Raw genomic sequence first — 25,552 nt, 5'->3', positions numbered from 1 at the left:
TTCTCTTGATCTGTCTCCTCATTGGCACCTGGGCTCTGCAAGGATGCTCAATGACACCTCCCAGTTCCTGCAGTCCCCCTCAAGTTTGATGTCTGTGGTGCAGGTGACTGTGGGGCTGTAGCTCAACACACCTGTAATTCCCACCCCGAAAGTGCTTCTCCTGCAAATATTGCAGGCATCTCTGCAACACAAGAAATTTGGTGTTTGAGAGGTGAGAGACGGCTAAAGAAGGGCAAATGAAAGGGAAATTGTGTCCTTTTCGTATCTGGCTGAATCCATCTTCTCTGCGGCTTCACAACTCTGGTGCAGTCCATGATGGGACTCTCATCACCTCCAAGGCTTAAAGTCCCTGAATCCCCACCTGGCACCAACTGACTGATGCCTCTGATGGCCCACACACCCCCTCACTCACTGGGATCTGTTCCTTCCAACTCCTCATCAAAGGGATCAAAATAATTTGGCACATAGCAGGGTCAGAGGCTGCTTGGCCTTGCTTGTTCCCCAGGAAAGCTGTGCCAGGGTTGTGTCACTGCTGGAGGAATGAGAGGGACTTGGGGCTGGGTGACAGCCCCGTGGCACTCCAGGGCTGGGGAGAGGCTTCACAGGCCTTTGGGTCACTCCCTAGAGCAAAGCCTCCTCTCGTCGGAGAGCCATGGTCACCAACACCTTGCTGAGGTGTTTTGAAGAGGAATACAGGGCTGTACATTGGAGCATCTGTGCCCACACACATCTTTGGCTTGTCTTTTGTTCTACTTGCTCTTGCAATTACAAGGCCCTGTGCAGTGGGGTTTTGTTTTGCCCCAGGCTGCTGCAGCACTGCAACTTCTGTGACTATTAATAGGAGTATAAGGAAGTAAGAAAAGTTAACTTCTCTTTCTCCTTCAAGCAGGGAAGCTGGAAGATCCCTGAAATCTTTCCTGAGGTGTCTCAGAACAGGGACTGTGCCAGTACAGAGGCCCTGAGAGCCAGATGTCACCAGCACTGTTTGGAACTGGAGCATCCTCCACCTGCCACGCTCAGAAATTCTATACAGTGGAGCAGGTAAGGAACTCAGAGTGAAACCTTGCTTGGTTTACCCTGTTTGTTAGGCAGGACAGGCTGCATACCCTGGGCACTGGCAGTATTAAGCCACCACATCTCAATGCTCTGCTGCGGAACCAGCCAAATACACAACTGTTATGGACCAGGTCTGCCAGTTCAGCACTCTGATGGTCAGAGTGAGAGCACCACAGACACAGAGAGCTCCAGCCAGAACAGGCTTTCACTGCTCCCAGTGCAGTGATGAGTGGTATTTCCACTCATATGACAAATTCATGAACAAGCAACAAGGAGCCTTTGGCAGAAACTATCCCTGTTGTCAAAACGCCCTTCCAGGTGAAAATGAAAAACAGTTCCAGGTGAATATCCAGGTATTCCAGATGAGGGAGGTACTGGAAGTAAATCACAGCAAGCCAACCAACCACCTATCTGTTTACCTAAGATTTGGGGACTTTACACTTTTGAGCCACTTATACTGAGATAAAGCACCTCAGATGGAAAATTTGATGGAGTTATTGGGTTTTACTTCCTTTTTCACAGTTGATAGACACAATGCATGCACATAATGTGACTGCCCATTTGATAAAAACAGCAGCAATTTGACAAGGTTGACTTTTTAAAACAGTTAGATGACATGAGCTAAAATGACTAGGAATTACCATCCAGAAGTGGATGCAAAATTATCAGACTTCAAGTAACTCAGGAGTTATCCTGTCTTATAAAACAGTGGTGCTTTGTTCAAAAAATGCATCTTTCTTCTCACTGCCCTTTATTCTTCACCCCACCCCCTTTCTCTCATTTAAAACACAAATTTACCTCTGTTCAGTTCCTGCTCTGTTGCCCACAGCATCTTTTATTTCCACAGCAGCTTGGAAATGCAGATTTTGTGACTAAAACCTAGAGAGACACATCTTGTTACAGCAATGTATGGGCTGTGGCTGCACAGCAGCCTCCTTCCTCTCACTGGCTCTGGGACTCACTGGATACTGCTCTGAGCCTGTTCAGGATGCTGAGCAGCAGAATGAAAGCAATTCTTGGTTTTGTTAGGTTTTATGCCAGCTCAGTGTATTGAGGCAGTTTTTTACAGGGTCAAGTGAGAAGGAGGGGAAAAGAGGGAGACCAAGTAGGAGAGTGTGCTCAGCAGAGAGGTTGGCTGGGGATGCTGCAGAGCTGCTGCCTCCAGCCCTGTTTCTTTAATGATGGTACATTATATGTCTTGTATGGATGCTTGTTCTGGTTCCTGCTCAATGCATTGACCTGAACATGCTGTTTAACAGCAGTTCTTCCCTTAGTCCCATGCCAGTGAAGACCTCTGTGGTATCTGTATTTTAAAGCTGATTTAATTTCAGTCTGCTTTAAGCAGGACTATTTTGATAGAGCCGGGGAAGTGATGACACAAATAGTTGATAGCACAAATAGTTGTGCTGGCAGATCAGAAGAGGTGGCAACCTGTGGGTGAGAGCCATGAAAAGCAGCTGTGGACAGGCTCCTCTGCACAGAGTTTGGCTGCAGCTGGAACAGGATGCACAGCCTAGAGCTTCAGTCACCATTCTATCAGGTCAAAGGAAGGGGAAGAGTGAATCAGTCCAGAACAAATGAAAACTATTCTGGATGCTGCCTCATAAAATGAAAGGGAATTTTAAAAATCTCAACAAAAAAAGGTTTGGCTAATCTTCCACTATTCTGTTATTTCTGTTGTCAATCTAGCACCTGGTTTAATTCCCATCCCAGACAAAAGCAGAAATACCAGGATACCACCAAGTAATTGTTGGTTCTGTAGCTCTTCAGGTCAGGAAGAAGCAGAAGTAGTGGGGATTTCTCATGAATTATTCTCCCAGTTTCTAAAAGTGCATCTGTACAGTCTTGAGTGTGTCAGCCACTTCTAGAGCAGACACTGTAAGGCACCAGCAATAGCACCATTTCTGATTGTGACTCAGTCCAGTTTGGCTGCAACATCTTAGATGCTCTGGAGCTCTCTATGCATTGCTTCATGTCCAAATGAACATTTACTGGAAAGAGAAAGTAAAATGAAGGGGAAGCACCCCCTGTGACACAGAGAAAGAGATGAAGGCAGGACTGAATGAGATGAAAAATGCTGTGTGGTGGCAATTCTCAACCACCGTAACAGCCCTCAGGAGAACTGCTGCAAACCAGAACTGCTGGTAACAGCCCTGTGGGACCAGGGCCAGAGCAAGGAAGGTATCAGCCAGCTTTGTCCCCCTCACAGAAGTGAAGTTTAGCATGACCTGGAAAGCAAAAGATCTGTTTTTCTCTCCTTGGAAATGGGGGTCTAAGGATGCCAGATGATTAGGGCTCTTTTAACAGGAAATGCAAAATAGAAGTATCTCCTAACCCTGCAACCTGCTCATCTTTCATCCAGTGATTACTTTCTCTTTTAGATCCTTCTTCTGTCCCTCCTGGATGGAGCCCTCACTTTTGCAGAGCACTGGCAATGTGATACCATGCTCATGCAGGCCCGGAGGAGCCTTGCTTTTTCCAGTACCACCATCAGGATGAAAATGTGACCTTTTGCTGCAACCAGACCTGCCCTTAATCCTCAAGTCACTGGTGACAGCATGCCTGACATCCACGTATGCCTACAAACATTCCGGGAGATCTCTCTGATGCAAAGCCCCTTTGGCCATGTGCTGCTATGTGAGGCAGCCTCCGTCTCTTTGCATTTCAATCGCATCCATCTACAGCCAATCATCCGGGAATCTTGTCACTTGCATGAAGTCCCCTCTGCTCCATAATTACAAGGGCCAAACTAAGGTCTTTAAAAGGCTTGTGAGGTGATCCAGGTGATGAGGATGTGACCTAAGGTATCAAAACTTCCAGCAATAAAGGGGCATCATCGTTAGTTAACCCCCTTCAGGGGCTGGTATGTGGCAAGCACTGGAATGCACCACTTTTCTTCCTCCTGGCTTGATATAATTACTTTCAGTGTTATTTAAAGCTCTGACTAATCACAGGCAATGGCCAGGTTTATAATGCAACAGTGTGTAGCCTGGAGCAAATTCTGACATAATTACACTGTATAAATTCCCCCATTAGAAATGACACTGCATTGGCATTGTGTACAAAGCAGCCATGGTCCAGTCAACTGGCTCTGTGAAAATCTGTCTGACAATTGTTTACCCTGTTGGTATCTTATTGACACTTCTTACAATGATGAGACTGTTACATGACAGCAAATGGAAGCCAAAGGCTGAAGAGTCTCTCCTTTCCTCTTTATGGCTTCAACTGTGGTCCTTTGCTTGCCTGGTTTTCTCTGGGTGAGGCCTTGCTCAGCTCTGATCGCTCTGAAGTAGAAAAAGAAGCATGTGGTTATGGTACAAATCACAAAAGCCCATAGAAATCCTGACTGGGGTTGCATCATCTCCTTCAAGGAGCAATTACTCCCCTAGGTCCTATCCCTTCACTGCAGTGGGATTATGGGCTATATTAGGATTTGTTCCGACCTGGCATTGCCTTGCTCCATGGCAGGGTAGTGAGAGCTAAGCTGCCCTCCTGCTGGTTTTAGCTCGTGCCAACAGAGCAGCAGGGTGTTGTGATGGGCTAATTTGTCAGATCCTGGTATGTTACTCTGCAAAATGATTGCATGATATATTTGTTTCCTGCTGCAGTGTCAGGGCTGTGGCACATTTGGACAGCCTGGAAAGAGGGAGACTGCGCCCTTGGTTGGGAGGAGGATGATAGAACTCTCAGGACTGTGGCCAGTGTCATTTGGGCAAAGAAAACCAAACACATTTCCAGTTTTGGAGCACTGATTCAATGTAGGTCAAGGAAGGACTTTGACCTTTTCGGCCATTATCTTACATAAGGATCAGAAAAGAAAAAATAATAACCCAAAAAAAATCAATGAATATTGGTTATAAAAACAAAAGCTTGTAGAGAACTTCAAAGCAGTTTTATCACCTCCCTGAGGAAGGTTCAGGAGGGACCCACTGAAAACATATCTTAAACAACAGGCTTTCTAGCAGAAGAATAGCAACAAATGGTGATATGGTTCAGAGGTTGGGATAGGGCAGTATGATTCCAGCCTCACTCTAACCTGGGACACCTGAGCTAATTTCAAGTATGGGGAATGGGATCTGGAGCCTTTTAAGATCTTCAGTTTCAAGCTGGCTCCGGAGAGCAGGAGGTCTCCAACACTGGCAAGATAAGAGATAAATGGAGGGGTTTTTTTTAGTTATAGCTGAAAAAAAAATCCTACCTGTAGAGGATTATCCCTTGCAGTATGTTGTCTATACCAGTTAATTTACAAAACCCCAAAGACTGAGTTTCTTTGTGAAAAAAGTGAAAAAGACTATTCTTTAATGGAGGTATTGACACAACTATGGAAATCTTTTGGGCTTCATGCAATACAAGTAACATGGCATTTGTCCATTTTCACCAGCTAAGAGATGAACTCATTAACACCCACCCTCACCCCAAAATCGGAGGCAATAATGCCTGTCTTTTGTTTGCTTGTTTTCAGCATCATCAGGAAAGCTGTGATCCAGATGCACCACACAGTCTCCCTCTTAAGCAGTAAGTAATGCCTCTATGAGATTCTTCCTAATGGTATTCAGAGGCTGGAGCAAAGTACTGAGATGCTGTTGCATGTATGGAGACAGTGGGGTGGTCCCCTGCTTGTGTTTCCAAATCCCAGTGTCCCCACACTGAGCTCCACACTGGGTCCCTACGGGAATTCAGTGCTTTCCCTAGTCCCCGCCTCTCTGGGGTGCATGCCCTTGCCTGGGCCAGCAGCAGCATGGAAGAAGTTAGCACTGCTGTTCTCTATGGCAAACCAAGCTGTGGCTAAAGGAGTATTTGGATACCCTGGGCTGCCAATTCAGAACTTTCCTAAAACCAGCAGTAAAATTTGCCTCAGATTCCTTTTTAGGAAAAGAAGGCTGTAGTATAAAGTCCCATTTTCTAGGCATTAAAAGTTTACAACCCACGCCATTAAAAGCAACATTCTGTGTCTAACTTAATATTTGGTCTTCAGGAACAGCTAGGAGGAAAAGAGAAGGTTCCCTGTTTGTTCTACAAAACAGGAAAGTGGTTGCTTTCTATACTGTAAATATGCATTAGAAAGCTCTTATAGGCTCGTGCTGGGGATTTGATGTTTTTAACTGACTACATTCCTTACATTTTTGTATAACTGCCAAGAAAGCTAAATAAAATGGCTTTTTTAGTGTTTTCTCTAAGAATAGCCCCGCTTCTTTGTAAATATAGCAAAGGAATTGTTGATAATAATTCTTTGGGAGAATAACTGGTGTTATTGATGTTAAAAGTAGAAAGATTGCTGTTTCTCTGTCTCAGAAACAGGGCTAGCCAAGTAGGCTGGGACTTCAGAAAGCCTGAGCATTCCTTGGCCAGTTACTGAAATTAGGCTGGTTTCATTCCTGTGCCAGAAGGTGTAGAATCAGAGAAGACCAGCACTGAAACTCAAGTAGAAACAAAAAACCCAAACCCTAAGATTTGCATTTTCTTTCAGGATGCAAAACTGAACTTTTTTTCCTTCTTGTTTGCATTTCTCCATTTGCAGATGGTTCTGCCTTCTGCCAACTTACCCTGAAAAACTGGGGTTAATTTACTCAGTCTGATTCAAATATGTACAATTAACACTTGGGCACCCTTAAACCTTTGCAGGTTAGGTGAAGTCCCACTCTCCTGAGATACCAGCATGCAAAGTCATTCTCAAGTTGAGCCAAACTTTAGACTACAGGACCCTGGCTGTTGCTGGTTTGACACCCCTCATATATATGCCAAGACCTTAGATGTGTTTTGTAATGCCATGCAATAAACTGGTGGTAAAACCAGGATAGCAGCATGAGAATTTGAACCAGCCTGTGCAATGCTTTGACTGCTAAACATTCCTGCCATCAGGATTATGAGAAGGTGGAAGGCTCTTAATCTACTTGTATGTCACTTCCAGGGGAAAAAAAAAGCTACAATTATTTTTTTAGGGTTGACTGAAAGCATCTGTCTTCCCTGCAGCTGAGACAACCCCTCACAAAGGCTCCCTGTCATTAACCAGACCTGTCCTTCAGTTGAGCATGCAGAGATTTGGTGCTTGTTCAGCCGGGCTTCGTCAGGGCTGGTGGCCCTCGTCAGGATTATTTTTCAAAACAGAGACTTGGCGGGGCCAGGCTGTAGCATACACTGCCCAGACACTGCCTTCTGTTTGTTCTGAGTCTGCCTCCTCCCAGCTTCCCCAGTTGCTCCCTACCTTTGCCATAAAAGCTGCTCAACGGTTGTTCCTGGTTCACCTTTGCCAGTTCCACACAGCATTTTATAGCCCTCTACGATCATTTACTGTCTCATTTACTTCCCAGACTGAAATGCCCCAGTCTCTTTAGTTATTCCTCATAGAGGTATAGTAGGTTAAAATAGGGTAATTTTAGGAAAAGCAGTAAGCAGTCAGTGCTGTCATGGTTGGGGTTTTTTCCTCTACTGTCACTTTGGTTACTTGCTCTCTTTGTCAGTGAGATTTCCACTGTGCCAGATGGCATTTGAGACCAAGCATCCTGGCATCTTTTGAGGCAGAGGAAGGGTTCTGTGTTTTACCTTCAAGCCTGTGCTTGTGCCACAGCTTTGATGATATCCAAAGCTACAATAGCACAAATGACAAAAAAATCATGCAATCTATAAGGGAAAGGCTTCTCATCATCTCTACAAGTGACTTGTGAATGTGAGGTGGTGAAGGATGGAAGGCAGAGTTCCCACCCCATAAGGACTTTCAAGATTAAAAAATTAAAACAGCTCCTAGTGGTCCCTGTATTTACCAATTTAAGAAAATAAAAACCCAACCAACCAAAAACCAACACCACCAAAACCCACTTTGTTTTTATCAAGATTGAGAGATGACACACAGGCTGACTGCAGCATTAATGAGCTTGTCTGTGGTTTAGGAAATTCAGATTCAGATCCTTCTACTGTTGTTTCCATTAGGCATCTGGGCTGGTGTCCGCTCTGCTTGTCTTCTTAGATTTCATGTTACCACTACTAGTTCCAAAGTTGGGTGGATTTTAGCAGATAGGACTTTGTTTGGGTCTGAATAGCAGCTAATTTAGCAGGCTCATAGAACTTCAATCCCAGATGAGGACAGAATTATGAAAATTGATTGTCCTATGAGATTTCTGCCATTCAAAGCCAAATTCACATGCTTAGCTTGATTTGTCTGTTCCTTTTATTACTCTTTGGAAAAGTCTGAGCACTGTGATAAGGACTGTGTGGAGTAGAATGAGAGCAGAATAGGTTTAATGTTGCAGATGTGCTCAAATTTGGGTTAAGGAGAGACCCCAGCCTGGGATCCAAACTGCTTTATGACTTCTGCATAACTGGATAATTGAGATGTAATGGGATGCAGAGTGGTTTCATGTTTGTCTGCCCATGAGAGGCACAGCTTCTTTTAAGTTGCCTGGACTACAGGCCCAAAAAGATCTTGTACTAGCTATAGGATAAAATATCTGTTGCCTCCCTGAATCCCTCCATGCACCCCAGTAAGAGGGATGTGAGTGAGGGCTGAGTTCCCAGAGTGGGTGCAGGGAGCACAGTGTGAGAGCGTGCGATGCTGTTCAGAAACATGGCTTAAGGTCAGACTCCACTCTAAAGCTTCCCCAGAATCCCAAATCCTCTTTTTATATGAGTTTCACTCAAACACAAACAATTAAAGAATTTCATCTTCTCCTACTACGGTGGGAAAGCTTGGATGCTTCTCCAGTCTCTTAACTTTATTAAACAGCCCCAGAGCGTTCCCTAGAAGAGGGTCCTGCTTGGCTTCAGACGACCCAGATCTTTGTGTTTGATGTGGGTAAGTTGGTCACTGATGCCAATTGGCAGCAGGGAAGAGAAATAACGCAGCTTGTTGCAAAGAAGAAAAAAATGAGGGGCAGCTACAAGCTTTGTGTCTGCTGATGTGATTGGAATGATGTGGCAAGGACTCCCATCAACAGCAGCGTTTCAGAGACCTCAGCATGGGCCACTGCACATCTCCACTATCTGTGTCCTTTTATGTTTCCCCTCCTAAAGACAGCACCCATGCCAGCTTTGGAGCTTAAGCACCATATGTTCTGACCCCTGCCTGGAGCACGGGGAGGTGCTTTTTGTAGTTTTAATTTTGGAATTTGCCCCATTAATAGCCATGGTCTGGTGGAATGGGGAGAAACATTCCTCCTGGGCCAGATTGCTCTGGTCTCCAGCAGCTCTCTCATCACCAGGGGTTTGTCAGGGCGTGCAGTATGCTAACATCCTGCCAGCTCACCTTTCGAAGGCTGACTCAAAGGCATTAGTCCTACCAGTGCAAATAAGGTGTCTGCCACATGTCTGCTGGTTTCTCCCTGGTGCACTCAGGCAAAGCAGCCTTTCCTTGTCAGTCATTGACCAAAACTGTTGATTCTGGAACAACTGACTGTGCTGGTTGTAGAGGATCCAAAACCTCTTTAAAGCTGGGAGGCAAAGGTGTTTTCTTTTTAAATGAATTAAGCTGTAGAAGGAATTTTCCTGAGAGCTTATTTGATATCTGGAATAGAAATGGCTTTCCTTCTCCAACTCCACCTACTCAACACTCTGAGCCACATCCAGAGAGCCTTTAGACACATTTCTCCTCTTCCTTTCCAGACTACCAGCATTGGAGTTCTACAGCATTTATTTCTAGACAGCTGACAAATATTCCAGGTGAGTCCAACTTGAATTTGCTTGCTGAGTTAGTGTAATGGACTTAGTCCAGTCCAGGGCGAATGTAGCAGTTGGAGGGCATTTTCTGGTCTATCAGATACTTCTATCAGGGCTGAGCTGGAGGAAGTTTGGTCCAGTTTGGTTAAACTGTTAAAATTGCAGCCAGTTCCTGAATTGCTTGTTAAAACTCAGGTCTGGTACCTCCCACTTGATGTAGGTGTTTTCCAGGGAACCACCCCTGCTCTGTTTAGCAGACAGTTCCCCCCCTTCCACTCCCCAAGGGCAGGCTGACAGGGATTTCTGGGTAGCTCCAGGCCCCTGGATCACCCAGACACCTCATGACCTCCCTGCCTCCCAAGAGAAACACAGCTGTGCCAAAGGAAAGCACAGCCCAGTATCTGCATATGCCCAAAGCAGCACAGACCTGTCATTGCTAAACGCTGTCGCAGGTTCTGTGACTGAGGAAGGGCCTTGCATCGCAAAGGGTGCTTTGCAGACACATAGAGAGCAACCCCATGATAAGAGAGGCTTTTAAAAAACAAATCTTATTGAGAGGAGTGGTAAGCCCAGCTCTATCTGTACCTAAAGACACAGATCCTGGTGGCACTGATAAACTGCTGGAGTGAGAGCCTAATGCCCCTTGGCTTCTGTAGGAAATAGGACCTCTACTAGCATCTGTAAATAAATATCCCCCTGTGTCTTTATACACTTAAATACCTTTGCAAACCTGGCTCCTTGCCTGCCTCCCATACTTGGCTGCTGCTTCTTAATGTTTGCAGGGTAACAGGAGCAAGAGCTCAGCTGTAATTTGGGGTTGTATTGTGCAAATGCTGTACAGGCACAGAACAAAAGACCTCTGACCCTTCCCAGCATCCAGGTCTTGTTGTTTTAAAAACAACCTCCCCTGTTTTGTTTGTTTGTTTTATCTTTTATTCATTGTTTTCTTGTTTCCTTTATATTCCTGATGCCTTCAAGCTAGAATACCTTTGCTGAGCTCCTGACTGAGCCAGACCAAGCCTGCCACATGGAAAGGACTTTTTACCTGTGTCCTGCTTATCTGCAAGTGGTGACTGTGGCTGGAGTGAAGCTGCAAGGGCTGAAATGAAGGGTGTTAGGGGTAATACTGCACAACAAACTTTGTGCTTCGAGATTCCCACTGGGATTAGGGAACATGAGCACTGCTGGAATAAAAAGCAAAAGTTTAGACCACAGAGAACTGAGCAGATGTGAACATGTGACACAAAACTGAAAAACTGTGCTCCAAGAGAGGCAAATGCACTCCAGCTGTGCCCAGAGTGGGTGGGTCATGCTTTTCCTGTGCCCAGGCTGTTTATTCGACAGCAACTACCAGGATGGGATTTCCTCCAGGTTTACGTCAAGGAGCTTCATGTTGTGTCTCTTGACCCTTAACTAGGTAAAAGTTACTGTCTTAACAATCAACCAACCTTGGGTTCCAGACTGAGTGACAATTTGCATCCATCCCCAACTTACATAAACCTAAACTACCATACTTTAAAGAAAAACTTCTTGAGCTGGTGTTTCCTGTGAAATCTCAATAGGACAAGTGTGTCTTCTGGGTGCTTTGATGCATTTCAGGTTCATTTTGGGGCTCTGTAATTCATGGCAGCTGGTTCTCTGATTATTTTATATTAAGGACCAACTTCCAGTAACATCAGTGGGAGCAGGATTTTAGCTCTAAAGCTATTATTAACTAATGCAGCACAACAATGCCTGGCTTTCGTTCTGTTTTGTTTTCTCCCAGGGTCGGAACGTGTGTGTATCCCATTAACTCTGTCCTCGCTGCTCTCAAGATGTTCTGCCCAAATGATTTTATTTTTTTTGTAAGAAAATATATTTTACTAGGCAGTTTTATGAGAGCTGACAAAATGCCTCGTAAATAACCCAGCAGGAAATATGGGGTAAATAAAATTTTTACAACTTTATCATAAACCTGAGAAGTCTTTGGTTCCTTTTCGAAAGGAATGAGCAAGGTATTTCATTAAAGGAAAAGACATGCTCTCTAAAGCCCAACGATTATAGACACAATGCCTTTTTAACCTGCAATTCAGTCAAACAGGTTTGGTGGCAGTGGAAAATGTTAAAGGCCCTGTTTTGACACTTTGGGTCATGCTCCCCACAGATCAATTTGTGCTGCAGGTTCCCAACACAGCAGAGTTGGAGAACTGGTGTGTGCCTGACCTGTCCCCAAAGTATCCAGGACCTCTAAGGAAATACATATCTGGGAGAACCTGCCCAGGACAGGCTGAGGCTTTCTGCTGCCTTTGTACATCTCTGAGTATGGGGCTGTGCCTGGGCCCCTAAATGCAAAGGAAATGCAAACAAATACGGTCCTCAGGTCTTCAGCACAAGCCTGAAATGCAACGATTTGGTCAAAGACCAAGAGTCTGAAATAGAAATGCTTGGAACAAGCCTCAGTCCTTGAACTTTGCGTGAAGGGGGAATTCAGCTCTCAGCAGGAGGATCTTTGACGTGTGATATTTTGGTACTGTGGGAAGACAGGAGGGGGTGTCACTTTTAAGTTCTTTTCACTAGTAAAAACTCATATTGACATCCATGCCTATTTTCTACTTGCAGTGAAACAGAAATTGGGCAAAATACAACGTGGTTTGGGGTGCATAAGAGGTAGGGAAACCACCTCCCAAAAGAAGTGATAAGGTGTCATTCTAGGCCTGCATGGTGTGATGAAATACCAGATGAGGTGATCTGTAGTGAAGGTCTTTGCCATTCCTCATGCCTCTAGTTCTCTGATCCCCACCCTATTTGTGCCTCCAGCCTGGCTAAAAACTTGAGAGAGAGCAATCCTGGAAAGGCTGGGTTTCACAGAAGCATTGGAGATGTTCAGATACCCTTGTTATCTTCCCTGCACTGAGAGCAGACCAGAGTGGACACCACCACCCAGGCCTCACCTTGCTGGCACCACAGGTTGTACTGTGCACCCATGGCCCCCGCCTGTCCTCTGGGGCATTCTTGCATAAAGCCCACCACCCAAGGTGGTATGGGCCCCACCTTCCCTTGGAGGCACTGCTGCATTCCCTGCCTTCCCTCCCAGTCCCTCCCTGCTAGATAGACCTTCCCCACCTACCCACCGGATTGCCTGGGTCCTCAGGACATCAACAGCAGCTTCCTGCAGGAATGTCATTTGAGGAAAGCATCTAAAGCTGTTGCAGCTAAAATGGCATGTAAACAAGGAGGTAAGTTCACACCACCCCACACTCAAAAGCTCTTGTGATGTTTATTTTTTTAATGGCCACCAGCCATCAAAAACTTCCCAGCCACACTTTGGGAACAGGACACCTTCAGGAGAGCTGGTCCCTGCACCAACAGGTTTGCAGTCCTTCAGCGTGATCCTCCATAATGCTGAGTACTTGGAGCCCCACCTGGCTTCCAGGCCAAGTCAGGGTGTCCCTGGGAGATTTGCCTGTATAAGGGCTCCAATATCTGGCATGTTGTCTGGAAAGCACTGTGTAAAGAGAGACAATTACCACAGCCCTTTCCCGAAAGGAAATTCCATCTTGGCACTAAACAGCACGGTGGTATGGCAGAGCACAGCCCTGGCAGAGCTGGCCAGGCTGCCTGCAGGGCTCTGCCCTCCCCCAGCAGTGGCTGACAGCATGTCAAGGGAAATTGGCTTTTCGGTGGGACATACTGCTTTAGTGAGAGCCCATATGTTCCTGAGTTATCTGTTCTGAATCCCCCTTATTATCCCAATGCCTCTGTCACCACCCCCATGCCTCTACCCTCCCCTCAGGCCCCCACCGCGATGCAGAGGTTAAATAAAATATCATTTCCTTCTAATTTAGCCTTTGTCCTTGGCAATCAAAATGCCCTTCAGGCCCCTGTGGATTCAACCTTCCAGGTCAGGGTAGGACATGGGAAACCCCTTCCCAGGCATTTCACTGTAGATAATGTCGTGGCTGATTCATGAGATCATTCGAAGCACTGCTTTCCGCTGTGGCTGCTGCTTTTGGTGTTTGGGCTCTACCTCCTTTTCCCTCCCCACAACACCACCTCTCCTGGCCAGATTTTGCAAACCATCTCCTGGGAAACTGGGAGCCACAGGAGGAGAAGAAAAATAAGAGCAGGTTATATCTACTGCAGCAAAGTCTCTGTGCACTGGAGAAAAAAAAGCTGTGTGAGTCCAGAGAGCAAGAGAACTCTCCCTGCTCCACGAGGGGCTGAGCCACGGAAGCAGCAATACTTTGCAATTCTGCCACTCCTGTTTGAGCCCTTGAGTGCCAGAGTGAGTGGACAGAAGAAGTGGGAGGACTCACATTGTGATACTGCTGGGCAAATATAGCAAGAGATGGGGGAACATACACAAGTCTGCCTCTAGAAGCATCACCTGTGTGTTATTCATTAGGCTGAGAGTGCAATACAAAGCAGCGGCATATATTTTTATTTTTTATAAAATCCAGTATCCTGTTCAGCATCTTCCTGGAGACTCCCTCTAACATAACACCCAACAGAGATAATGCTGGTAAAAGAACCAATGGTGTAAAAGGAGGACAGTATATAATTTATAATGGAGTGTTGTTATTTTAACCTCTCCTTCCTTGTGCAGTTTTATGTATTTGAGTTGAAAGTGCAGAGGCACCAGGGAGATAGAGAGTGTTAGCTTCACCCTGTAACATGCAACATCGGTAAAAAGGGAGGGAGGCTGACTTGGTTCTGGCTGGGTTTGTCCATTTCTGACACGGCTGAGTGTGCAAATGTGTGGCTGAGGAACAGATATGACTGTCCTGTGTCCTAGGACTTGGCCCCAAATATCTCCTCACTGTCTGCTCTCGGCAGGAGACGCGGTAGGGATGCAGAAAAAGGCAAACAATGAGTAAAGGACAAGCTATGGGTTGTTTGTGTGCATCCATGGTTATCCATGAATTAAGAACCCTGTATCATTGGTGGATGGAGCTGTAGGGAATAGTATCTATCTAGCTATCTATCTATCTATCTATCTATCTATCTATCTATCTATCAGCAGCAGCCTCCTAAATAACTATTTAAAGCATTTCAAAAAGCCAAACTGGCAAGACACGAAAATCAGAGGGAGACAGCAGGGTGGGGAAAGCGCCTGAGAGCCGGGAATAGAGGACAAATGGTCCCCACCCCTGCAATGGTCCCAGCCCCCATTCTCACCCTGCTAACATCCCTCCCTTTGGTAAACAGAGACAGGCAGGTTGGCACCTTGTCTCCTCAGACAAAGGAGCTGGCCCTTTGTTTCACTGTGTGACTCCCTGGCAGATGGGGGCTGGAGGGTGCCTGAGGGGTCTTGTTCAAGGAAAGGCTCCAGTATGCAAAACGCGCCCACAGGCAGACAGGAGAGGGGTGGGTTTCCTCCTGTGAAGGAGCTGGGTGAAACAGTTTTTGTCTCCTGATGGTTCTTTTTTGACTTTGAGAGGACATAAGTAGTCTGTAGTTTTACTAACTGAGCCTTTTGTTTTTATAAAGGAACTGAGAGGGAAACCTGGCATCTGGAGCCAAACTTTAGCTCTGAAGAGGGAGAAAGCCAAAATCCTGACGTCAGAAATGTGCGCATATTTCAAATATTTAAAATTCTTGCGCAAAATTTCTTAGGAGGTGAGAATCTGACCCATAAATCAGTGAGATGCAAGCTTTGCAAAGTCCTAATATTTGCCAATCCTGGCTTCCAACCCCAGGGGATTTACTGGTTTCTATTCTTGTTGCTTTCATTGGAGGTAAGAGAGGCAGACAGAGGAAATAGCCAAGCCAAGGTACAAGAGCTGATGAGAAGCCCATGGTTAGTTGGTCAGTTCCTCTATCACTCAATGCTGTGTTTTACCAGGTCTTCTTCCAAGGCCATTGCACCACATGTGTGGCCTAAACTGGGTGTATGTGCTGTCTCCAGCCTCCTACAAAACAAAAAGCCAGGCTGAGGCACTTACATCTCTGAAAACATATTGATTTCTTGTAGGAAGTGTTAGGCACTGCATGATTCATTTCCATACCCATCTCTATTGTGATGGCAGCTCAGATCTGCCCCTGTGAATGGGGAGTCTCTGGGTTGAAAACAGTCACCATCAATGGATCTGTCGTGCTGGTTTGGAGGTCTTGGACTGGCTGGTAACAGGAAGATGCCCACACTGCTGTTGGCATGATTTGTCCCCTTGTTTCATTATTTTCCTTCCCTACTCTGACCTATTATTAACAGACCCACCTTCTACCTAGTGTTTCTGTTTCCCCTGATATATTTGTAAAAGGCCTCTTATTCTCCTTAATCCCTTTGGCTATAATTAACTCATTCTGCATTTTTGCTGCCCTTATCTTTTCCCTGCAAGCCTTAACTGACTGAATATTCTTGTTTGGTTGCCTCCCTGTTTTCCATTTCTACTAAAGGTTTTCTTTTTAATCCTTAGATCTCTGGGTAGGCTTATTTCTTGCATTTTTCTTATTTATTTACTCTTCTTTTCCTCTCCCACCTTGCTGTGTGTGTAAGGACCCCATCTGCCTTACAGACATGTAGATCTCAGGACTGAGTCACATGGCACAGTACTCGCTCAATTTCTTAATTCCCTTCAACTCATTCACCTTTTTCCTTTGTCACTATGTAATTTTTTTTGCAATGCTGGATTTGCCCTTCCTTCTTGGGAGATTCTTACCTTCTCAGACAGTTCCTTTCTTTCACTCAATACCTTTTGTTCTACAGAAAACATGAAGTAAAAATTATTTCTTTTTTAGAAAATTTTATTTATGCAGGGTTTATTTTTGACCCAGAAAACCAGAAGGGATGAACGTGGACTCAAGAGCTCTCCAGCACTGTCTGGCTGTGGATTGGAGTGGTAAAAGCCCACAAAGAATGGTGCAGACCTGTTCACCATCACCGTGCTTAGGTAGCCTGTCCTGCCTGATATTTTAGGGTGCAGAAGGAGGAGGCTTGGGTCACCCTCTCATTCCTCAGCCCACTGCTACCACCTGCCTCAGGAGCAAGCATGGGGAGAAGATGATTTTACTGCTAACAAAGAGATGAGATATAAACAGAAGTGCAATCTCCAGCCATGCTTTTCCTCTCCCTCCCAAGGGCACCCGAAGGAGAGGCCACCAGGCCATGCAGGTACACTGTGTAATGCAGTGAGGGGGGATGGGGATGAACAGCCCATTCTTTTGTTCCTGTTATTGTGGAAACAGAGGCTAAAGCAGACGCCCTTGGTGGAGAGGGCTGGCTGCCCTCTCCACTCCATGCTCCGTCCTGGGTGAGGGCAGCAGCAGCTGCCCATGGCCATGCCCACAGCCAGTCTTGCTGGCCTTGGTCCCTGTCATCACTCTTTACAATGCCCATGGCCACTTTTTTGTCCTTTGCTTTCCTCCAGTTTCAGGCTCTGCTGCTCTAGCACTGCGGTTCAGCAGGGTAGAGAGGGGGAGGGAAGGAGGAAGAAGTTTGGGGGGGTTGCTTTACAGAAAAAAGAAAAAAAAAAAAAGGTGAAAAGGCAGTTCTCCAGGGCCTGGGCATGTTGGTGGTTTTGCCACTTCCTTTGCCTGATCCATCTTTTCAGACACGCATGAGGAGACTTCTGAGAACAGCCCCGAGCCGGCCCCGAGGGCTCCGGCGTCTCCGTGCACGGGCCAGGGGACACGAGGTGCCCGGGAAGGGGAACAGCGAGGCCAGGCTGCTCCCAAACACACACTCACGCATGCACACCTACCAGCCTCCCTCCACAAAAGAGGGTTCTTTCATTTCCTGCGAGAGGAGGAGGTGGGAGAGAGGGAACTTGAAGGCTGCAAATTCCTCAGCCACATATCTCGCCTCCCTCTCCTTTCCTATGCTGCCTGCCAGCTCCACGTTCAGGAGCTGCGGCTCCTGCTTCCCATACAAACAGGCAAGGCTAAACAACTGTGCTTTTAAACCTTGAGAGACATTCTGTTGCTTTGGGGGTTGTTTTCTTATCACAGCATTTGTGTGCTTTGCCTGTCAGAGCCACCTCAAGGCTGCTCTAACTCATAGGGCCAAGTTGCTGGGTAGCTGGTTTGGAGCACAGGCATGCCTTGTGCTGTGGTTTAGGCGTTTTTTCCACCCAAGCTGCCCCCTTCTTGCCCCCAGCCAGCCCCAGGAAGCTTGTCTTCATGCATATTGACAATTGCCCTGTGCTGGAGCAAGGCTTTTCCAAACCTTCAGCGCTATACCTGCCATTTCAAAGGGATATTGCTGTCAAGCACACAGCTTGTCACAAAACTGTGAGCTGGAGACACTAAAGCAGCAGGTGGTACCCAGGTGTGTTAGGCTAATCCTCAGCTTTTCTAAGGCAGGGTTAGTTTCCCTCATGTGTAACTAGGACAAGCACAAGAGAGGCAGGAGGTGTTTCTGTTTCAGGCCTGCAGGCTTTCCCTTACTCTTTATGAGGTAGGCTGTATTGCTTCTCCTGTGTCAAGGACAGAGACATTAGGGGTAATGGGTGAGATCTTATTCTTTCCAGAGGTGTGGCAAAGCAGCTCTCACCAGCCACCCTAGGGCTGGCGTGGCTGTGAGGTGGTGGTGGTTCTTAGCCCGTTCAGAGCATCCTGATGCTGTGCTGTGGCTCACTTAGAGCCACTGCGGATGCAGGAGGGAGTCCAGCTGCCTCTTCTGTTTCTTTGCCTGACCCTGCAGGTATAAACAAGTGGTATCAATCAGAAACAATGCCTGAAAATCAAGTAGATTTGGTGTTCATCTAAATAGGGGAAATCCTGTGCACTGAGATTTCAGGACCTGGTGGCTGGAGTGCAAAATGCATGGAGAGAAAGTGCACTTCTGCAGAACGTTTCCCAAGGCATCCAAGGACTCTCTGAAACCCACAAAGCCTGCCCTAAAACCACAGCTGCAACAAAAGAGGAAGAGTCCACAGCAGAACTGGGAGCATATTAAACCTTGCCAAATCGGTCTCTTTCTGTGGTGGGAACATGTATAAATGCATATGTACATATACATGGAGAGAGAGCTGTGCTTGTTCAGCATCGGGGCTAAAAGTGATGGCAGAATGTAGGAATGCTGAGCAGGGGCAGTGATTTCAGGCAGGACTGAATCAAGTGGAGTGGCCTGAACCAGTGGCTTCACAAGGAGAATGACCAGTCTTCCCAGGACCTAGTGGATTTAAAGGATTCTGGGTGGTTTGTGAGCCACAGAGGTAAATTCAGCAAAGATGTAAATGGGAGAGTGAACCATCAGAAAGAGAGCAGCAAGGAAGAGGGTGCAGATGAAAAGATGTCGAAAAGGTGCAGAGTGCATAGGGCAAAAGGAGTGTAATTTCCAAATGACACTAAGGAAGAACATAGGAAAAGAAAGTAAAAAGATTGTGTTAAAATATAGCCAGCTGTCTAACATTCCAGTACCATCTCTGTTCTTATCAGTCCTGACAACACTGAGTGCAGCCACTCTTGAGTTCTGAGTTGTGCAGGGTCCCATGAAGGCAGTGTTCAAAACTGACCCCAGTGAGACTCTGCCCAAAGTGGCTGCTTTCCTGGGCATTGAGTCAGGAGCTCAGGGTTAACTCTGTGATGCAGGGCCTTTGCTGGGCAGGTGTGTGTCCCTCCTGAACAGCTTTGCTGGAGCTGGAATGACTCTGGCCACAGGGATCTTGACAAAGAAAGGAAATTCACAAGGCCTGTGCCTGGACACATTGTCTGTAAGAGCTGTTGCTTATATGGACAAGCCTCTGGACCCATAGTGCTGGTGCATACTTCAGGAACGTGCCCACGTGCCTATGGTATGGTTTGCAGTCAGGGCTGCATATTTTGCCTGCTGCATGTATCCAGATGTAAGTTTCTGTTCTTCGCATGTGACCATGTCCAAGGCCTGCACTAACACAGATTAATGGATTGCCACAACCCCACATGATGTAGAAAAATCCTTCCTTAACTGAGCAGGCACAGACAGTAGGGCTCTGAGTTAAGCAGGTGTGGAGCCTGTTCTAAATCTCAGGAGTCTGTATGTCCTGGGCACAGCGCACTCGCCTCCTGGAGGATTTTAGAAAGCACAGAAGAAGGAAATGCATGGGAGGTCCTTGCTGCTATCTCAGTTCTTCTGAGCACAAGTTCAGAAGAAAAACAGCTACACCATGCTATGTCTGGACTACAGGCAGACAGGCTCCACTGGGCAAGCCACAGCCCTGGTTCCCTGACCACCTCATCCAGGCCAGGGATGTGGTTTGGAGCTCCCTGACCTCCTTTAGTGCACACACCCAATCTTCCTTCCCAGGAAGTCAGATCAGAGCTGCTGTAACCCTCAAGATGGAAGGTCCAAGGAGGGGCTGAGATCAGGGGTTACAGCAGTCTTTCTATCTCGGGGGTTATCCATGTCTTGCCTTCCACTGGAGCAAAATTCACTTTCATACCCCTCAAAGTCAGTTTGCTGTGGAATTGGTGGGGAAAGAGAGTAAAGCAAGAAGATAATGCAGCGGGGCAGCATTTCTTTGCATCTTTCCTGGGTAGAGGCATTGTCCCCGTTCCCATCAGTTGCAGGACCAGCTGTGATTTCTGGCAATGCCAGACACAGCCATCACTCTCTGGGTTCCTTTCCCTTTCATTGTCCCTCTGGAGAACAGGACTCCTGTTAAAAACCCTCCAAGTATCATTGAGAGCCAGCTCTATTATTCACTAGCCAGTGAAGCAAGACAGGCATACTCTCCCACAACCTAGGGATGCCCCTCTGATCTATTACCAATGGGGCTATCTTTAATGGGATCAGAGCCTGCCCTTTTTCACATCCCACAGGGACAACACCTGCCCACCAGAGAACAAAGAAGAAACCTGTTGTGATGGGAAAAAAGACAGAGTTCTCTCCAGAGAGGCATCGAGGCTGTTTGATTAAGAGCATCTTTCTCCCAGCCAGCTGGTTTGCTAGCAAAACAACCAACTAGACTTCATCTTTATGCAAGAGAGAAAATCTCTGTGAAGCAAATGCGACGAGTCCCATTTTACACGCCTATATAAACCACAAGAAATCTGGGGAAATCTTTGCAGAAAAAGACTGTAGGAGTAAGAGGGAAAATATTTCTGCCTAAACCTAATATTTAAAAAATATTTTTAAAGGGTAATTTCAGCGCAATATTTGAAATTCTGCAACAAGGAGATCTATCTAGAAGCTTCATCTCTAGCTTGTCTTCCTCAAAAGACACAACAGTTACCATTGCTGTATGTTTCTCTGTAGCCCCAGTCTTTGCAGAGGTGCAGCATCCCAGTCAGGCAGGTCTGATTCCAGCTGTGTTTTTTGCATGAATGTCCTCTGGAGACTGTCCCATGTGTGCATATCTGCCCAGGAGTGCCCTTCACCTGTAGTACTCCCAGTCCTGAGGCAAGAAACCAGGACAGGACCAAACAACCCCCATCTCCTTGACAGTGGTGCCAAACTCCAAACCAAACCAGGACTTTTTTTTCTCTGCCTGTTTCCCAAATTGGAGACCAGGCTTTATTGCTGGTGCTTATCCCATGAGCTGCCCCAAGCAAAACTGGCATATGAGCACAGGTGCAAGTTCCAAGGGGGTCAGAAGAAGGTTGCCTATGACCCAGGGGCCTTTGTGGTAGATGGTTCATTAGCCCTGTCCAGAGTTGGAGTGGAAGGACTCAGGCATGCATCCTAGTTTCTTTGGCAGTTTGGTGACTCTGGCAGAAGTGTAATTGTGAGCAAAGCTTTATTCCAGTGGATGCAGCACGTAGCAAGAAGTTCACTTTCAGTTAGAGAGGATCTTAATATGACCTTCTCTAAAAAAGGGGCATTGTTTTGAGTTGTTAAACAGCTGCTGTGTTCCACCCCACTAATGGTTGCAATTCAGGAGTGAATAATATAAGCCTTAGATAAACAGCCGGTAAAATAATTTGGGATCTTTCCTGGTGGGGGGAAGCAGGCACGTTACTCAACAAAAAGAAATTATTATTCTCACTGCCTAGGAAATGAAGTGTTCTCCTTTTCATCATCAAGTGGGCTGTCACACAAAATCTCTCCCCGCCCTTCTGGAAACAGCCCAAGCCATTTGCACTGCTCTCTTGCCATCTTCACTCTCATAGGAAGCAAGAGATGATTTTAGTTTGGATTCACGCATCTTTTCTGTTTTTCCTTCCAACCTTTGTCTCCTTCTCCATCCCATCCCCAGTCTTCTTAAAAATAACCCTCCCAACTGCCCTTCTACTGTTCTGTATGGACGCAAACACCATCTCCTTTCTTGAAGCAGCCAACATGACTGCAAGAGAAGCAAAAGTTTCCCCCAGTCTCTCCCTCCTGCCAAGCTCCCGGTGTCCGCTCGGTACGCGCTGTGTCTGCTGGGCTGGGGCAGGACTGCAAAGCACCGGGCCTTGGGTCTTGGCCTCCATCGGATGAACAATTTCCCGTTGAAGGTTACTCACTTCCTGTTTTCCGTATTTAGACAATCTGGGCCTATTGGGAGCTTTGATTTGTTCTAAACTTCAGCTGTTTTAAACGTTAAGTCGCAGGAGACTGAGGTAAGGGGGAGGAGGGGGAAAGGCCTGGAGACAAATTAGGGCTATTTAATACCAGGACTGTGTTCTCTCCGCGGTGTTCCAGTGACCATTAGAGCATGTGAAAGGAAGGTCAGGGGCTGACAGCATGGGAGATGGCGAAAGGGCTGCTTCACAATGGGCCGGGGCTGGAGGCGCTGCGTGCGGCGCTGTGTGTGCGTGGGGCTCTCCGTGAGGGAGCGCGGTCAGCGCTTGGAATCATCCGGGGGATGCACTCCAGTGACTAATGTCTCCAGTGTGTCATTTGTGCCACAAACAGCTCTGTGGAAGTGGTAACAGCCATGCAGCAGCTCCACAGAAAAGGCAGGGAGGAGCCTCTAACTTAGAGAGTGTTGTGGCCTTTCCCTGTGCCTATCAGTGCACACCACACGCTGACATTTGTTAGAACTTGCCCTGAAGTTTGCTAGGCTGGAGCAAGTTAACACTTGTATGTAGCTGATAGGGCAGGTCATGTCTTCTTCATGCCTGTTTTGCACGGGTAAACTGAGGCACGGAGCGCTGTAATTCTGTTTTTTATCAGAAAGTGAGTGTGTGAGGGAATGGGGTGAGTCCTGGCACCAGTCAGGCAGTGGTCTGCCTCCAGAGATGTGCTTTCTCATCGAGAACATCTTTCATGTGCCAGTGGGAGTAATGCTTGGAAAGAGAAAAATAGTGTGCAGTCCAGAGTGCCTGTGGGCTCAAAGGTTACGTGAAGGATTTTGGTCTGTTCCTTTTTGTTCATCTAGTTCTCTTCTTTCTATAATTAACTCTCCAAATTGGGTGGTTTTACTTTCAAATTTTTCAAGGATCTACAAAAAAGAAAAGAAAAAGAAAATAATGGATGGGCTGAATTAAAGCAGGAGATGGTAGATTAATCTGAATTTTACAGCAAAATCCAGTAGGGATTGCCTTGAAATCACCCTGGCAGTATAACCTGCCACCAGAATGCCAATGTGGGCAAGTGGGAGTGAATTAAAGAACCAGAGATAAAAAATCACAACCAAAATAGACAATAAAATGCCCCAGGTAAAGAAATCTGCCATGTACTCTCTGCATGACAGAGAACAGGCAGGACCTGAATCAAGAGCCAAAGGAAAATAAAAGCACTGGGGAAGACTCTGATGAAGCACTGAAGTGTTTAGAAGAAACAAGGGTCCATGTTCACACTCTGGCATTGATAGGCCCAACTCTAAATGATTTACACAGGCTCTTGACCCTCCTGAGCCAGAGTCAACTTTCCCCCAGATAACTCCCTGCAGCCCAGAGTGCAGAACCACAGAGAGAGGCGCGTGCAGGATACAGGCAGGTGGCTGGTTTCTGCCTGGCACTGCTGCACAGGCTAGGTTAACATTATACTTCCCTGATTCAGGTTTTTATAGACCAAACAGTAGCAGTTCCCTCCCTCTGTGGTATGTTGAAGCCATTTTCTGAAGGAGGGGTTAGTTCTCTATTGTCTTTCTACCTGCTGGATGTTTTCTCTGCTGTATCTCTCACCCTGAGACCGCATTTTATTGAGATGCGCTTTTGGTGCTCAGAAATGCAACTTAGTTCTTACTGCAAATGCAGGGCAGTTCTGCAGTGTCTCCCATAAGTTCCCTCTGATGGGGGTCCTCGACCTCCCAGCAGCACCTTGGTGCAATGTGAGCCCTGGATTTAGGACAGGCTCTGGATCTGACATGGACACATCAGACTGAACCACCAGGATTGGCTGCAAAGCCGGCACCATGGAGAATTGCACCCAAAGCTGTTCTGGCAAATGGTGTCTCTGAATTGGCACCAGTCGGCTGCCCTGATGCTGAGGTTTGATCTGTTAGACCCAGAGCAGCCTGGTTTGCACTCATATCACCATGCTTAAAGAACAGTCACTTAATCTCACTTAGAAATGTTTACTTGCAAGGACCAGATGGCCCAGGGAGTTGGACTAAACAAAGCATTTTACTTCTAGGTCATGCATTCTAATCCAGTCCAGGTTGGTGATAAATGAACATACTCACCTGATAGCCACTCTTGGCTTCATTTTGGTTGTTTTTCAGGCTAATTTCCAAGGGGAGATGCCACTCCACAAAATCTCCCTCTCTGCCCTGCCACAGTTGGTACTGATTTGACTGTCTCTGCGGAGAAGCCAAGGATCAAATGCTCCATGGCGCCAGACTGTTTTCTTTTGCAGCCTGCTGCAGGTAAGGGGAAGTTGTCCTGTGTCTGGCTGTGTCATGCCTGCTCTGAGGATGGGCAGGAGTTCAGTTTGTAAATCTGCCGCTCCAACCCCCTCCACCAATGTGAAATTAATTTTTAAAAAACTGGGAAAATGCTTAATTGCAGTTGACATATAGGCACTCTCTGCTATGAACTTTACATGCAATCACAGATAACAGCATCAAAATTAACGCCTGCTTCCCACTTGTCCTGCTATAAGCAATAAACGTTTGGCAAGTCAGTAAATAACAAAATTCTCATGTGGCCATCTACAGGTCACCAGGATACTTAAGAAGTTTGCGTTAATTATACCATGTTTGCCATCAAAGAGGGGATATTAACCCTTTTGAGCTGTTGCAGGAAAGCAGTGGAGTCATTTGAAAGTAAGTAAATGAAGTCTTGTCACTAAAAGTGCAACATTTGCAAAATAATAATAATAAAAAGGGATGTTTGAAGCAAAAACCTCACTAAACATCATGGAAAATATAGTACCTTTTCAGCTTTCCTTTTATTTATTTTGTATTTTGACATCAAACACTCCCTGTAACCTAATCTTCTTGGCTTTTGATGTGGCCGTGGAGACATGACAATTAAGCACGGCTTAAAACAATAATCCCAACAACAGGAACCAAAGGCAAGTAATGTCAGGGTTCCCCCCCTCACAAAAAGCTTGTCCCCCAGTGTTTGGTGGTAGTGAAAGGACTGTAAATCCCAGTTTGTTGCCTCGATATCTGCTCTGTGCTTACACTTTACGTTGAACTTTACACACTTGCTCCATTTCCATTCCCTGCTGTTTGTTTTTCTTCTGCTATGCAAAATGTCTGGAGACAAACACGATACACACATTGCAGAGAGATGGTTTGATCTTTCACAGATTAGTGCCACCTGACAAACACGGGATTATTTATTATCTGTGTTGCAGGAACTGCTGAAGCCCCCGCTCAGAGAGGCACGCTCCTCCAGGCGCAGGGGGATGCAGCACCCCTCCCGACAGCCTGATGGATCGTGGCCCCAGTTCTGTCAGCAGATCCCACCAAACCAACAAAATACCGGCAGAGAGGCAGCCCCCAGGTAAGCCACCATCACAGCCTGGGATGTGTGCTGTGCAACCAAAGCTAACAGCCTGATTATTCCATGTTTTAAAGAGATGTTGCTAGTTCTCCTTTCTCAGATATTCAAAGATGGAGGGAGAGAAGCTGAG

The 25,552-nt window shown here is 46.4% G+C and overlaps 1 long non-coding RNA gene across 2 annotated transcripts; it reads left to right on the top strand.

The window, feature by feature from the left end:
* Positions 1-902: 902 nt before the first annotated feature.
* LOC138117664 (uncharacterized) lies at positions 903-10,806 on the top strand. Of its 2 annotated transcripts, none has more exons than XR_011154764.1 (4): positions 903-1,041; positions 5,519-5,571; positions 9,649-9,705; positions 10,685-10,806. It is a non-coding gene; the product is annotated as an uncharacterized lncRNA (long non-coding RNA). The 2 variants fall into 2 exon arrangements; XR_011154765.1 differs by lacking the exon at positions 903-1,041 and adding an exon at positions 5,293-5,363.
* The last annotated feature ends 14,746 nt before the right edge of the window (positions 10,807-25,552 follow it).

This window comes from Aphelocoma coerulescens, chromosome 12, assembly GCF_041296385.1.
Source record: "Aphelocoma coerulescens isolate FSJ_1873_10779 chromosome 12, UR_Acoe_1.0, whole genome shotgun sequence".
NCBI classification, from domain to species: Eukaryota; Metazoa; Chordata; class Aves; order Passeriformes; family Corvidae; genus Aphelocoma; species Aphelocoma coerulescens.
Note: the sequence above shows the minus strand (reverse complement) of the source record. Positions and strands in the feature narration are given on the sequence as shown.